This window comes from Lemur catta, chromosome 8 (genome assembly GCF_020740605.2).
Source record: "Lemur catta isolate mLemCat1 chromosome 8, mLemCat1.pri, whole genome shotgun sequence".
In the NCBI taxonomy this organism is placed as follows: Eukaryota; Metazoa; Chordata; class Mammalia; order Primates; family Lemuridae; genus Lemur; species Lemur catta.
The window spans coordinates 86,564,581-86,578,745 of NC_059135.1; the positions used below are offsets into that span (position 1 = coordinate 86,564,581).

At 41.0% G+C, this 14,165-nt stretch overlaps 1 protein-coding gene across 6 annotated transcripts in view; it reads left to right on the forward strand.

Annotated features, from left to right (window-relative positions):
• NCKAP5 (NCK associated protein 5) overlaps positions 1-14,165 on the forward strand; it is a 768,565-nt gene that overhangs the window by 115,957 nt on the left and 638,443 nt on the right. Inside the window, exon 1 of one of the 6 annotated variants that reach the window (XM_045560319.1) lies at positions 5,391-5,450. The exons of the other annotated variants lie outside the window; for them this stretch is intronic. The gene's annotated coding sequence lies outside the window, so the exon portion shown is untranslated. Of the gene's footprint in view, positions 1-5,390; positions 5,451-14,165 lie in introns of those variants that run through there. 6 annotated transcript variants of the gene reach the window in all.

Below are 14,165 nucleotides of genomic sequence, written 5' to 3' on the forward strand. Positions count from 1 at the left end.
GACCAAGCCTCACTCCCCAGAGATCTGCCTTAATTTGTCTGGGGTGGGGCTGAGACATAGGCCAGGACATGTGAGAAAATATACAGATACACACACACACACACACACACACACACACACACGTGTTTGCATAGTTTTAACTCTACAAGTGATTCTAAGTGCAGCCAGGGTGAAGGAGAGGCAGATGAAAAGGGTGATGAGGAGATGGAAGTCCTGGCTGGAGGAATGGAAGGAGCCAAGAGAAAACCAAGAAATGTTGTCATTTTAGGAAAAGGGGAAAATTAAGATTTGAAAGAGCATATTCCTTAAGAAACCAGGGAAGATATTGGCCTAAGAAAGCATCAGGTCTGGGGAGCTGGGTTAAAGGATGAACCAGTGTGGAAATGGGTGCACACTCCTCCAGGGCATGGGGTCATGTGTATGTAGCTGTGTGTCCTCTCCAGTATGCATATAATAGGCACATCAAACAGGAAAGTCAAGTAGCTGGTCATCACTGACTGGTACCCAGAACATTCCCAGAGGCTAAAATAGACTTTGCTTATAAAATAGAAGCCACCGGATGCAGACTTCTCTTAGGGCCTGAAGGGCACCATGCATGGACTTGTCCCGGGAAACATACACAGGCATTGACAACAGCGGGCCTGGAGGGGTGGAGTCACAGCCAGCGTGCCAGGAATTGCCCACAGGACACAGCCTAATTTCTTTTCATTTTTTTTTTTTTGATAGGTGACTGTTAACCATGGGACTGTTAGCTGGCATTCCTAATTGTGGGTGTATGTGGGGGGCAAGGTTGAAGGCTGCTTCCGTGCTAAGAATTTGATTGGAGTGCTTTGAGTATCCTCCAAAGAGGGGACTGTTCTAATCAAGATATTACTTAGATGACCGCACTGTTGGCGCAGTACAGGGTTCTGTTGCTGAAGGAACAAGCCACAAGATGGCCACTCTGAAAGACCAAAGTAATTTTGTGCAGAAAAAATTTAGTTCATTGCTCAACATTGGAGTTCTCTGGCAAATGAGAGGGAGGGAAGGAGAGACAGACAGAGAGAAGAGAGAGAGTGTGTGTGCAGGCGCTCACAGGTTTGGACCCGTGTACATGTATGAACAAGCCCATAGGACCGTACTTTCTACTTATTTTATTAATGACAACTATGAAAACACTGTGATGCTGTTGGCTGTGGCACAAGTTAGAAATAGGTGGATCGTTCACTGCAGTTAATTATCAGCTGTGGATAATTCAAGACTGTGACAGAGAGCAGGAGAACACGGTGTTCTCTGCTGTTCTCCCATGTCGAGTCTCTAATAAATACCAGAACATTAAGCACTTCCCTCTGGTATGTTCTCTTGCTAACAGTTCTCAGGTTAATCATTATCCCTTACCTGTGATTAATTCAGGTACCTATGCACTTGGCATCTCTGCCTCGAATTATGAGGTGTGACACCTGGAGAATTGGTCTGAGATGACGAGACATAAAATATTATGGCTGTGTGTCTAACCCAGACGAATGGCGTGGCCTGGATCTTAAGATATACACGTGTCCCAGGAAGAGGCCATTTTACAGAAATATGCGGGTGGGCTTTATGAATGGTTGATACAGCCAAGGAGCTACTTTCCCGCAGAAATCCTAGAATGTATCACTCTTACATGTGCTTGGAACCTGTGACTAATTATTCTACTCATTGCTTCACAACTAGGGGCGGACGCTTCAACACTAGGCCTTCGCTTGTTCATTCATTCATTCGATTTAGAGTTTATTGGTCGTCTACTGTGTGTCAGTTCTTTGGTTAGGCACTGAGGATAAATGGTTTGCTAAAGAGGACACGGAGTGCACATCTCTCTTGCTGTCGTGAGGTCTGTAGATGACTGACAATGAGGCGCTGACTGAGGAGATAGACGTTGACCATGTAACGCCCTGGTGAATGTATAATTATAAACTGACACCAGACTCCTGAGGAAACAAATACTTATCCGTGAGAGCAAATACCTACCCATGAGAAGTGGTCTACACTGGGGAATCTGAAAGGGCTTCCCTGAGGAAGTGATTCTGGAGCTGAGAGGTGGAGGATGGACAAGGATCTGGGAAGAGGAGAAGCCTGTGATAGAAGCAGTAGCCTGGTGGTAAAGGGACCACGAGGCACGGGGGAACTTGGTGGGGGGGCAGTGTGCAGAGATCAGAGGGGAGGTAAGGGGAGGCAGGAGACACAGATGGGGTCAGATCCTGCAGGGACCTGGGTGTCATGTTAAAACCAACGAGAAGGTAATGGATGGTTTTAAGTGGGGGCAGGTGACATAGTCAGAATTCTGATTTGAAAGAAGTCATTCTGGCCACTTGTGTGAACAGAGAGGGGAGAGGGGCATAATATTTAATAAAGGTGAGTCGACCAGTTAACCAGCTATTGCAGGTCTAGGCAGAGGTGACAGGGCTTACAACTGCCTGATTATGAGGAAGATATAGAGAAATGGATAATTCCCCAGATGTCTAGGGATAAAATTGATGATGATGTTATTAATAATTATATTTGAGATTGAGGAAGAGGGAAGAGTTAAATATGACTCCTAGTCTTCAGCCCTGCACGATTGTATGAATACTGGTTTTATTCACAGACAACTACTAGAGGAGGGAGACTAGGTTTGTTGTTTTGGCACAGGTGTGCAGTGAAAATCGTGAGTTTAATTTGGAATGTGTTAAATTTGAATACCGTGGGAGACATAAGAACACAAGGCTCCCAGAACTAGCTGTGCGGGGCCCCTGGGAGTGTCGCCTTTTGTAGCTTACCCCCCAGTCCACCAGCACAGGGATCTCTGGTGGCCGGCTACAGCCTCTTACCAAGGAGTGTGGTCCACCATTGCTTGAACTTGAATTTTCCCAGAACTAGGAGACAATGTGGTCCTTTGATTCTGAATCCATAAGCATATCTGTGTCCAGTTTTTTCCACCACTGGCTGCTGTGGCTTTAGGAGCCATTTGGTGCAATGGGAGAAATCCTGGTTAGGTAAGAATCGATTCCCAGTTGGGCTCTTCCATAACTAGCTATGGGATTTTGCCATTGTGATTCCTCTAGATCAATACTTTCTCCTGTGTGAGAGAAGCAGTTGAACTAGATGGTCTATAAGAGTCCTTCTGGCTCTAATGCTCAATGATTCTCATTTCTAATCCCATTCTCCACTAATCAAATAGTTGAGGAATGGAGATAAATACATTTCTAGACATAGGGAGTAGTCCTTGGCCGTTTTGAATCTCAAATTTTTGTTTGCTCACCCAGTGGGGCCTTAAATTATTCCTCCTTCATTTATCATTTCTTAAAAGTGATTTACCATGTCTAGCAGGTTTTGAATAGGGATGTTAGAAATGTTTCTTCTTAAGTGCTAATTTTGATCCATGAACCATGGCTGCCTATGATGCTCCATTGAGGAGGATTCTGGTGCTGTGTCTTGGGTGGGAGGAGAAAGCACCGTAATTGATTGGTGATGTCTGTAATTAGTATGGGATGAGGAGTGGTAGCACCGTAAGTGCCACACCTCATCATCCCAGTTCTGTGATCTGGCTTCGTCTTTCCCCTGCCAACACATGAGCACTGTCTGATGGTTAAAACAAGTAATTGTAGGACTATACTTTCCCAAACTTGTTCTGGAGCTGAAATTTTCCACTATCTTTTATTGTGTTGTATTCTAATGTTATTTCCAACAATTTGGTGGGATAAGAGGGGGATGACTATACGTCTAGTTAATTTTATTTAATGGTTAACATTTCCTACATAATATGTAAAATGTCTATGTTTCTATTTTTAAATGGACAATCTAATAGAAATAAGTCTTTTTTATAAGTTAATAATCATGCAGGAACTCAGGCTCAGTCTTCTCAACTAGTGCTTCTCAACTTTAATGTGTACATATACCACCTAGGGAACTTGTTAAAACCCAAATCCCTGGACTTTACTCCCAGTGATTCAGTGGGTCTGGATGGGGCCTGAGATTCTGGGACCACACATAGAACAACAAAGGTCTAAACGTCGTTGTACAGAGACAAAGATGGAGATAGATAAATTAAAGAGCTGAAGGGTTGGTTTATGTGCCATACACTAAAACTACTCACTATGGACAAATAATACTGCATCCTAAATTCTTGATAAGAATTTATTTTCATATGATTTGCTTCTTTTTCCTAAGAATAGAATGCAGGAAAAAAAATTCCTGGTTGATTGAGGTCTCTGGTTAATGACATTCCAGACAATTAAAGTTTTATTGAGCTCTTAAAACACTCAGTAGATACCACAAAATGTGGTTATTTATTCTGACTTTTTAAAAAATTAGAATTGTTTGGTTTTACTAAAAAATTTATACTTGCTCACTATAAAAAATTCAGACAGTATGGAAATGTGTAAAATCGAAAGTGAAAATCTCCCAAACCCTACCCGTCAGATTTAATAACATCATTAAAAAGTTTGAAGAGTTTGGTGTGTGATTTTTAGACTTTTTCTAGTGCTAGTATAAATCTGGCCTGTCTGTCTGTGTCTGTCCATAAATATACCAATAAATATTATATAGAGAAAAATAAATATCTTTTTTCCTTTCTAAAAGGAGAAATTTGATTATAGGTCCCACAGGATAAGATTCAAAGGGCCCAAAAGTAAAGATTATTCCTCTGTTTGTCTATCTCTCTCCCTCTCTGTGTTTCTCTTTCTCTCTCATATTTTCGCACTTTGCTTTTTGACACTTACATATTATAATACTACAAACATCTTTCCGAAGAAGCACGTACATTTATTTGCTTGCTGGGGTTTTAGTTGTGCTGAGCTGGTTCCCTTTATCTGACTATAAACACCAATTTCTATTGTTTTATATCTTACAAAATATCTCACACTGGGATGAGTATGAAATAACTGGTAAAATAAAGAGCAAATGTATTTTTACAGCACTTTGAAGTGTGCCAACATTACATTGGATCATTTTATCAGATCTGGGCTGTACCATGAATAATGTTTGCTATTTATTCCACAAGTGTTCACTGAGTACCTGGTGGGGGCTAAGCATTGAACATCTGCCTGAACCAGGTACTGAGGTTAAAAAAGTCAAGAAACGAGGTAGCCATGGTTCCCGTCTACATGGAGCTGACGATCCAAGTAAAAATGTGGGTGTGGGGTGTCTCACTGCATTTTTATCCTAGAAAGATGGAATTTGGTATTTTGTGAGTTTTTAAAGAGAACAAGAAGATCCTGGTAACTTTCCTCACTTCACTTGACATAAAACGATGAGACCATCCCTAGCTCTGAGATTTCTTGCCTAGCTTTGGCTAGAATCCAGTTTGAACACATCTGGAGTTCAGATGCAGGGTGGGGCAGGCCAGAAAGTAATTCTCTCTCAGAGAATGATTCAAAGGACATGCAAGGGCAAGACGAGAGGATATTATTATTTTGAATCGAGAGCTATGCACATCGGGACTTACAGGAAACGAGGTGAGCTTTATTAATTTATATGTTAGAGCAGTGAGGTGTGAAATAATGCTTTCTGACCAGTGCAAAGGTGGAATGTGAATTTATGCTGCAAATTCAGCTAATATTGTATATAAACCCTGTTTTGCATTAGGCACCATTGGTGTATTATGTAAATAGAGTTCTATCATTATACAAAGACTATCATTATTGATGAGGCAGCTCTTAATAGCATGGCTACGTTATCTGGATATTGAGAGCACCAGGATTTATTCTTCTGCGGCATAAGTCACTTTATTATTAGGATTTCTTATAAAGCTCGTTTATTGAAATAATTAGAAACAAATTGCTCACATCCACATTGGCAGGATAAGCTCCTTAACAAATCACCACTCCACACTCGTTTGAGATTGGCTTCTGGAAAAATACCCTTACAAACTTTTATCGGGAAGAATGAAGACCATATAGGTTTTAAATTTAATACATGATAATCTTCTGACAACAGTTGAGCAGCACTTAATGAGCTTAGCCTCTCTACAATTAAAATGCTTTGAATTGGGGTGAGACAGCATAGGGGGAAAGGTTTCATTCTTTTCAGTTAATTTCCTGGGTGGCAGATGCTTCTTTCCCTCTGATACCCTTTCTCTGGCTGAGGGACGCTCCCCTAGTGCTGGAAGGGGCTACGCCTGGGAGGGGAGTGCTGGCAGGTTAATTATACCTGCCACTCTGCGGGCCCACACCCCACGTGATTTGCACGTGGTGGAAGGAGCAATTGAATGCAAAACTTGGCTGATGGGAGCTAAGAAGTTGGACGAAGATTCTCCAAACTGGTTATCCTGTGAAAATTTGAGAGTTTACATAAGAGTTCCGATTATTCAGTTTCTGTAATTGATTCAAAAAGCAGGAAAAACATCTATCTGAGGATTTTACATGGGGTTTGTTCAGTGTCAGCGGTAGATTTTTTTTCAATCCACAGACATGCTTTATCATCTCTCTGTGGTTTGGTCCAGGTTTTCCCAAATTTCACTCATTTGAGTATAACCTTCATGATTTTTCCATATCCCCAGTAAGACCTGTGCTATCATTTACTTACTATTTTTCTTTAAGTCGGCTTTTTTACCTTTCCATAAAAGTTAAAAGGTTATTTTTATTTTCTTCTAATATATACCATACTCAGTACATAGCTATAAAAGTATAAGTATTATTTTTCTTTGCACGGTCTAAAATCATTCCACAAAATGCCAGTGATACACATAACACACCTTGTTATGTATATGTCATGGGCCTGCTTTTGCTTTTGTCCAAGCATGTCCTGTGACTGCTGATGTTGGAACAGGAGTCCTGGCACTAGCTGATTAGCCTGTGCCCTGAGTTAGGGCTTTCCCTGGTCTCATGACACCTTTCTTCTAAGCATCACACTGCTTTGCACATAGTACGTGGTCTCTGCATTCTTTCCAGGCAAATAGGGGGGCACTGGATGCCTAGCTGGGCAGAAGGTGTTACTTCAACCCATTTTCGTAACTTCCTTTTGCTCTATCTGAGGGCCCTTTAAGTGAAATGCTTCTGTTGGGTGTTTTCCCCTGGTTTCTCCTCCCAGGTTTGATCCAGGTGAGATATAGGAATGGGAATACATTATTCCTTCTTACTTGCTTAGTGAAGTCAAATAGTATGGTTATTGGCAAAATTCTATGCCGCATCCTGCACCAAGAACTCAAGAAGGTTGTTGTGCCATTTTTACTGTACTTACTTCAGCCTGTATATACTTTTCAGAATCCATTGATGTGTATAATAATGTGAAACTTTGACTAATCCCAAATAATTTATATTTGGGTTTGAAATGAATAGTAATGTAGTTTGGGTTTTACAGCATATCTTCTCTTTTTATTGTATATCATTTGGGTGGTATTAACCAAAGATAAGGGACACTAGAGATATATGGGTGTCTCTAGATAGATGGGTATAGATAAATGAGAGAGCCCAGTGTATAGGAAAAAATTTGATGACTCAGAAAAACAAGACAAGGCACTTGCCTGTAGGAATTTTTGTTATTTGTTAGATTTTTCCTAATACCTTTTATTCAGGGGACTCCAAACACATGACGTGTGATGTCTCAGACATTTCTGCCCACTCACAAATGAACACAGTCCCCACAGTTTCTTTTGGGCCTCTCTACAGACCTGTGAGGTTATCTGTACTCACCCAAAAAGGAGCCCAAGTTCCCTACAGGAACAGGCTATATCAGCAGCAACTTCCCCTTTATTTCACATGGGTAGCCCCAGCAATATTTATTGCTGTTGCAGATGAGCTCTCAGTAATTGTGCTATGTAGCCTTCCACATTCATAGTCTCAATGCAATCGAATGGGAAATGGCAAGAAATGAGACTGGAAAGATACATAAGGCTCCAATGCTCTGGACTTCATTCTGTAGACAGTGGGAAGCCACCAGAAGGTTTTAAGCAGGGGTGTGCAGTGATCAAATACGTGTTTTGGAAAGATCACTGTGGCTGCAGTTCGCAGGGTGGGTACGAGGAGGGATGAGACTGAGCCAGGCAGACTGGCGACAAAGTCATTGTCACAGTCTCAGTAAAAGTGGATGAAGACAGAAATTAATGACACGGCAATGAGGATGAGAAGAAGGGGATACATTTCAAGGGTATTTAGAATGTTGAAGCAAAACAACTTGGCGGCATAGAGACTTTGACAAATGGGGGAGGAGTTGAGGGTGACTCCCAGACTCCTGGTATGGGTCGATGGCAATGCCACGCTGACATGGTATTATTTGCATTTGAACATACTGAGTTTCAGATGTTAGTCACCATTTACTGGAATTTATTCCCAATTTCTGCTACCACTGCCTTATTTATACATGCATTAGTTTTGTTAGGTTTGAATATTCTGGATTCAAGATGTCAGCTCTCATGTATTGGAGTTAGCTCCTCATTTCTGATACCTTCATCCTTGAAAATTCATTCACTCATCCATCCAACAGATGCTTGTTGAATATTTATTGTCCCTGTGCCTGACTGCGTTGCCCAGCCGCTCTTGGTGGGGCCACCACACTTCTTCCCCTCTCCGCCTCGCCAGCATTTGGTCCTCCACTGCTGACTCCCTGACTGGGCACACACTGAAGCCCTCTCTTTCCTACCCATGCTGGTCTTTCAGACAGTGGACCCATTTCCCTTTTTGGACTTCTTATAATCATTTACACACATACTCTTAAATATTGGATTGTTATCCATTTCAGGTTATTATCCGTTTCTTTTTTATATATTTAAATATATGCTAGGTTGATTTCATGTAGCTCATCTCACAGTTCTGGCGACACCGGCCCATTCTGTCTTCTTACAACATTACTAACACCCTAGAAGAACACCAAAAGAATATAATGTTCTTAAAACATAAGAAAGTATGGTGGGTAAGTTCTAAAATATCAAAAACAGGGTAAGATTATGGGAAGCAGTATGTTTTTGAATAAGTATCAGCCACTTAAAACAACAGCGGGGACCCCTGGCCAGATAAGCACGGCTTCTCACCATGCTCTGCTGGGCTGTGGCAGTACAGCCCTGGCTGAAGAAGGACACAGGGACACAGTAACTGAATTTGTGAATTTGGGGTTGTTCCACTTAGGTTAGTTTGAAATCCAGTTGGCTTTGGGTTCTTTCCTTAATGGAATTTCAGGAGGCCTCTGCGTATTTCTGAGAAGAGGAAAGATAACTTGGCCTTGGGTAAGAAGTTTAGCGAGCGTTTTCCTGAGGCTGATTACTTCCCCAGTTGCGTGGCTTTCATGGTAATGTTCTCTGAAGATGGCTCTCCTTTCTCTGAATACCAACAGCACAGAGAAAAGTAGGTTTTATGTTTGTTTTTGTTTGGTTTTAGTAGGTTTTTTTTTTTTTAAAGAGCAGTTTTAGGTTCACAGCAAAATTGAGCAGAAGGTACAGAGAGTTCCCATATGCCCCCTTCCCCTACCCATGCATAGCTTTCCCCACGATCCACGTTCCCCACCAGAGTGGGCACATTTGGTACAACTGATGAACCTATATTGACACATCACCACCCAAAGTTCCTAGTTAGATGAGGGTTTTACTCTTGGTGTTGTACATTCCATGGGTTTGGACAAATGTAAATGACGTACAGTCACTATCATAGTATCATACAGAGTAGTTTCACTGCCCTAAAAATCCTCTATGTTCTGTTGACTCACACCTCCTATTTCCTTAGCCCCTGGAAACTACTGACTTTTTAATTGTCTCTACAGTTTTGCCTTTTCTAGAGTGTCGTATAATTGGAATCATACAGTACATAGCCTTTTCAGATAGGCTTCTTTCAATTAGAATTATGCATTTAAGGTTCCTCTGTGTCTTGTCTTCTTTTTTTGTAAGAATCAGGGTCTCACTCTGTCACCCAGGGTGGAGTGTGCAGTGGTATCACCATAGCTCACTGCAACCTCAAAATCCTGGGCTCAAGCGATAGTCCTGCTTCAGCCTCCCGAATAGTTGGGGCTACAGGTATGTGCCACTACTCCCAGCTAATTTTTTATTTTGTTGTAGAGATGGGGTCTTGCTATGTTGCCCAGCCTGGTCTTGAACTCCTGGCCTCAAGCAATCCTCCCACCTAAGCCTCCCTAAGTGCTAGGATTATAGCCATGAGCCACTGTGCCCAGCCTCTGTGTGTTATTTCATGACTTGATAGCTCATTTCTTTATTATTCAGCACTGCTGATTTACCACAATTTATCCATTTTCCTATCAAAAAAAGGTCTTGGTTGCTTCCAAGTTTTGGCAATTAGGGATGAAGCTGCTAAAAACATCCACGTGCAGGTTTTGTTATGGACATGTTTTCAGTTCCTTTGGGTAAAGACCAAGGAGCATGATTACTCCTTGTTATTCTATGTTATTGTGTAGGATTTTACAATTTTGTGATTACATTTAGAACTGTGATTTATCTCAGCTAGTTTTTGTGAGGGGTATAAGGCCTGTATCTAGATTCGCTTTTTGGCTTGTGGATGTCCACTTGTTTCAGCTCCATTTGTTGGAAAGACTATCTTCTCTTCATTGTATTTTCTTTACTCCTTTGTCAAAGGTCGGTTAACTATATTTATGTGGGTCTATTTCTGTGTTTTCTGTTGTGTTCCATTGAGCTATTTGTCTATTTGTTCACCAATATCACATACTGTCTTGATTACTGTGGCTTTACAGTATGTTTTGAAGTCAGGTGGTGTCAGTCTTCAATTTTGTTCTTCTTCAGTATTGTTGGCTATTCTGGGTCTTTTGCTTCTCCATATAAACCCCAGAATCAGTTTGTCAGTATGCACAAAATGACTTGCTAGGATTTTGATTGGGATTGCATTAAATCTATAGATCAAATTTGAAAGAACTGATACTTTCACAATATTGAACATGACCATGGGCCTAGTCATGAGCATGGAATATCTCTATTTAGCTCCATGATTTATTTCATCAGAGTTGTCATTTTCCTCATATAGATCTTACACAACTTTGGTAAGATTTATACCTAAGTGTTTTATTTCTCTACTGGGGAAGTATTTGCATTGAATCATAATCACTGAAACATTGAGATACTACTGATCTGAGCTATCATTATGTTGGTATTTTCCTGAAGCCCAAGTGAATTCTAGAAAGAAAATGGTGATCATAGAGTGAAGAATGCAACCCAGAACATACCTTGGGTAGTAACTGCTCAAGAATGAGGAAGTTCTGGGTTACGGTGATTGGAATAGGTCTAAAGACAAATGGGAAGGTTGAAAGATGTTTGGAAGGAAGAGTAACAATTAGTCAAAGATTAACTCATCATATAACAGGTAGAAATCTTGGTCCTAACATCTACAACTATTCAGGTGTTGTGGAATAGGGTCTAGGAATATGTGTTTATTTAAAGCATCCCCCAGGTGATTTTGGTCAGTAAACCTTGAAATGGTGTTGAAATTAGAGACAGACATCAAGGATGCTTCCAAGGATATCAGCCTTTGAATCCAAGAAGAATGTTGTTTCCACTGACAGAAATTGCTAAGCCAGCAGACAAGGGAATAAGAAACACGGGTGTTGAAATAAGCATGCAATGATGAGATATTGGGAAAGTATCTTATGGTCAGTAGGAAACAGAGAAAGGATCATTTTTATCTTTTTTTTTTCTTTCTTTTCTTTTTTTTTTTTTTTTTTGAGACAGAGTCTTGCTGTGTTGCCCGGGCTAGAGTGAATGCCGTGGCGTCAGCCTTGCTCACAGCAACCTCAAACTCCTGGGCTTAAGCGATCCTACTGCCTCAGCCTCCCGGGTAGCTGGGACTACAGGCATGTGCCACCATGCCCGGCTAATTTTTTTTTTCTATATATATTTTTTAGTTGTCCAGATAATTTCTTTCTATTTTTTTTTTTTTTAGTAGAGACGGGGTCTCGCTCTTGCTGAGGCTGGTCTTGAACTCCTGACCTCGAGCAATCCACCCGCCTCGGCCTCCCAGAGTGCTAGGATTACAGGCGTGAGCCACCGCGCCTGGCCAAGGATTATTTTTATTAAGTCTCTTCCAGGCTTCAAATCCCACATAGATTCTTTTAGATCCTTTTTTCCTATGAGATAAACTCCATTCTTTAATCTGGCATTTGAAGGCCTCCAGAATGGGTCCAGCCGCCTTCCCATGACGTTCCCCGTTAATTCCTGTAATGAAACCTTCCTGGCAGACCCAGCAGTCTCCTCATGACCCCAAACTAGCCTTGCGCTTCTCATCCCATCTTTGCTCTTGACAGTGGAGCCTCCTGATGTTCTCTCCTCCCTGAGAGATTCCCATGCCTGCTTCAAGGACCACTCAACCTCATCTCCTTTGTCAGAAACAACAAGGCTCTCTTCTCTAATTATGGTTCTTCAGCATCTGCTCATTTGGCCTGAAAATTGTCATCTAGCTTTGAGTGTATGCATGCATGTCTTACTAAACTATATTGTCAACACAGAGGATGGGGACCTTCGATTAAGTCCACTCTTCATCCCTTACAAAATCTAGTATAATGGTACGTTTGTAAGTATTTCAGGGGAGGGTTGCATAGAGGCATTTGTGAAGTCATACAAGTCAACGAATCTGTGATTAGAAAATGTAAAAGAAAATGAACGGGGTTGAGGCAGCAATAAGTGAGAGGAAGAAGAAGCCCAGTAGAGAAGTACGGAGGGGTAGGGGTGGAACCGGGGGGCAGGGGGCAGGGGGAACAGCATGTTAACAGCCCAGGAAAGCAGCTCCCATTCTTTATTGATTCAGAAGTTAAAGCATATGTGGATGAGAACATATATTATTTTTGTAGTAAAACAGAGGATGTACAAACTTTATGTAGCAGATTGTATATAAAAGAACTTACTCTTCCATTACAATTTGAAGAAATATTTATTGAGTGCTTTCTGTGTGCCAGACACTGAATAATATCTGGTAATATTACAAACAAGTTTGTTCCTAACTTCTGAAGCGGACATCATTGCAATCTCCACACCCCTTGGGGCCATCCAGAACCCATAAGTTACGCTATTTCACACGGCATTACGGAGCACATGGCATTTGTTTTCACGGAAATCTAAATACGCACAGATGTCTGACTGTGCCTTCTCACCTAGGGATTTAACTACAAAACGGGCTACCTTTTTCTTCATCTCCCATGTGCTTTGATTATACACTTGAGGATGAAGATTCTTTTTTAAATGATGGTTTAAAAGACTCCTATTGGCAAGAAGTAGGAATCTGATTTTTAATCCATGACTGAGGATTTATTGTACAAAGATTTGTTGTTGCAAACCCAGCTAATTTGCTGTCATTTGGCACCAGAGGCCTTAGCTTTGGTCTAGGTATGCATAGCTGATTAGACAACCACCTCTAATTTGAACCACACATAGATCCTTGTGGATCCTGTTTCTTGTTTCCTACCTGAGCCTTTATATTGAGAAGCAAAAGATTTGCGCTTTACCAGGCAGGTGACTGAGAGCCCTTGTCTTCTGGTAGTCTCCATTTGGCTAGGAGGCATAGTGAGACTTGGCAAATTTGCTTCAGTGAATCTCATTTGTTACTTTCAGGTCAATAACCATCTTACACATTCAAAGGCCTGTAACACTCTCTTTGTCATATCCCATAACTTCTAAGCAGGACCCCTCCCTGGAGAAGAGTTAACCAAAAAAAAAAAGTAATCTGTTAAGTCTTACATAGGATATATTTGGGTTAAAACAAAACCCAAACCCAAAGAACAAATCTATTTTCATGATCAGGGACTTTGTTTAAAAAAATGCTAAAAATACATTAGCCGAACTTTTTAAATCGACTTCATTAACTTATTGAAATTGCATATACATTAATAGGATTTTTATTATTAATTCTTTTAATTTGTTTGTACTAGGCTTTGAAAGGGGTCTTATTATTTTCTTCAGTCTAGCTATGCATTGATGACACTCATTAAGCATAATGGAATCTGGCAATTTATCACCCAGATTAAAACCCTTTTCCCACGTAACCTCCATTTACCCTGTATATTTAGAGACACCTCCTTGGCATCAATCAAGGGCACGGTGTAATTCCCCAGATTTCTCAGTAACAGAATCTCTGTGTAGCTGAGCTTGTCCTTCCTGTCCTTCCTCTTATCCACATTTACATGAAGACTCAAGTCTTTTGATTCAAGTGAAGTTGTAAAAAGTACACAGAGTTACGTTGTTTGGATAAATGCAATCTCGCCTTTTCTATCATTTCTTTCCCAAGCTTTTTCTGGTC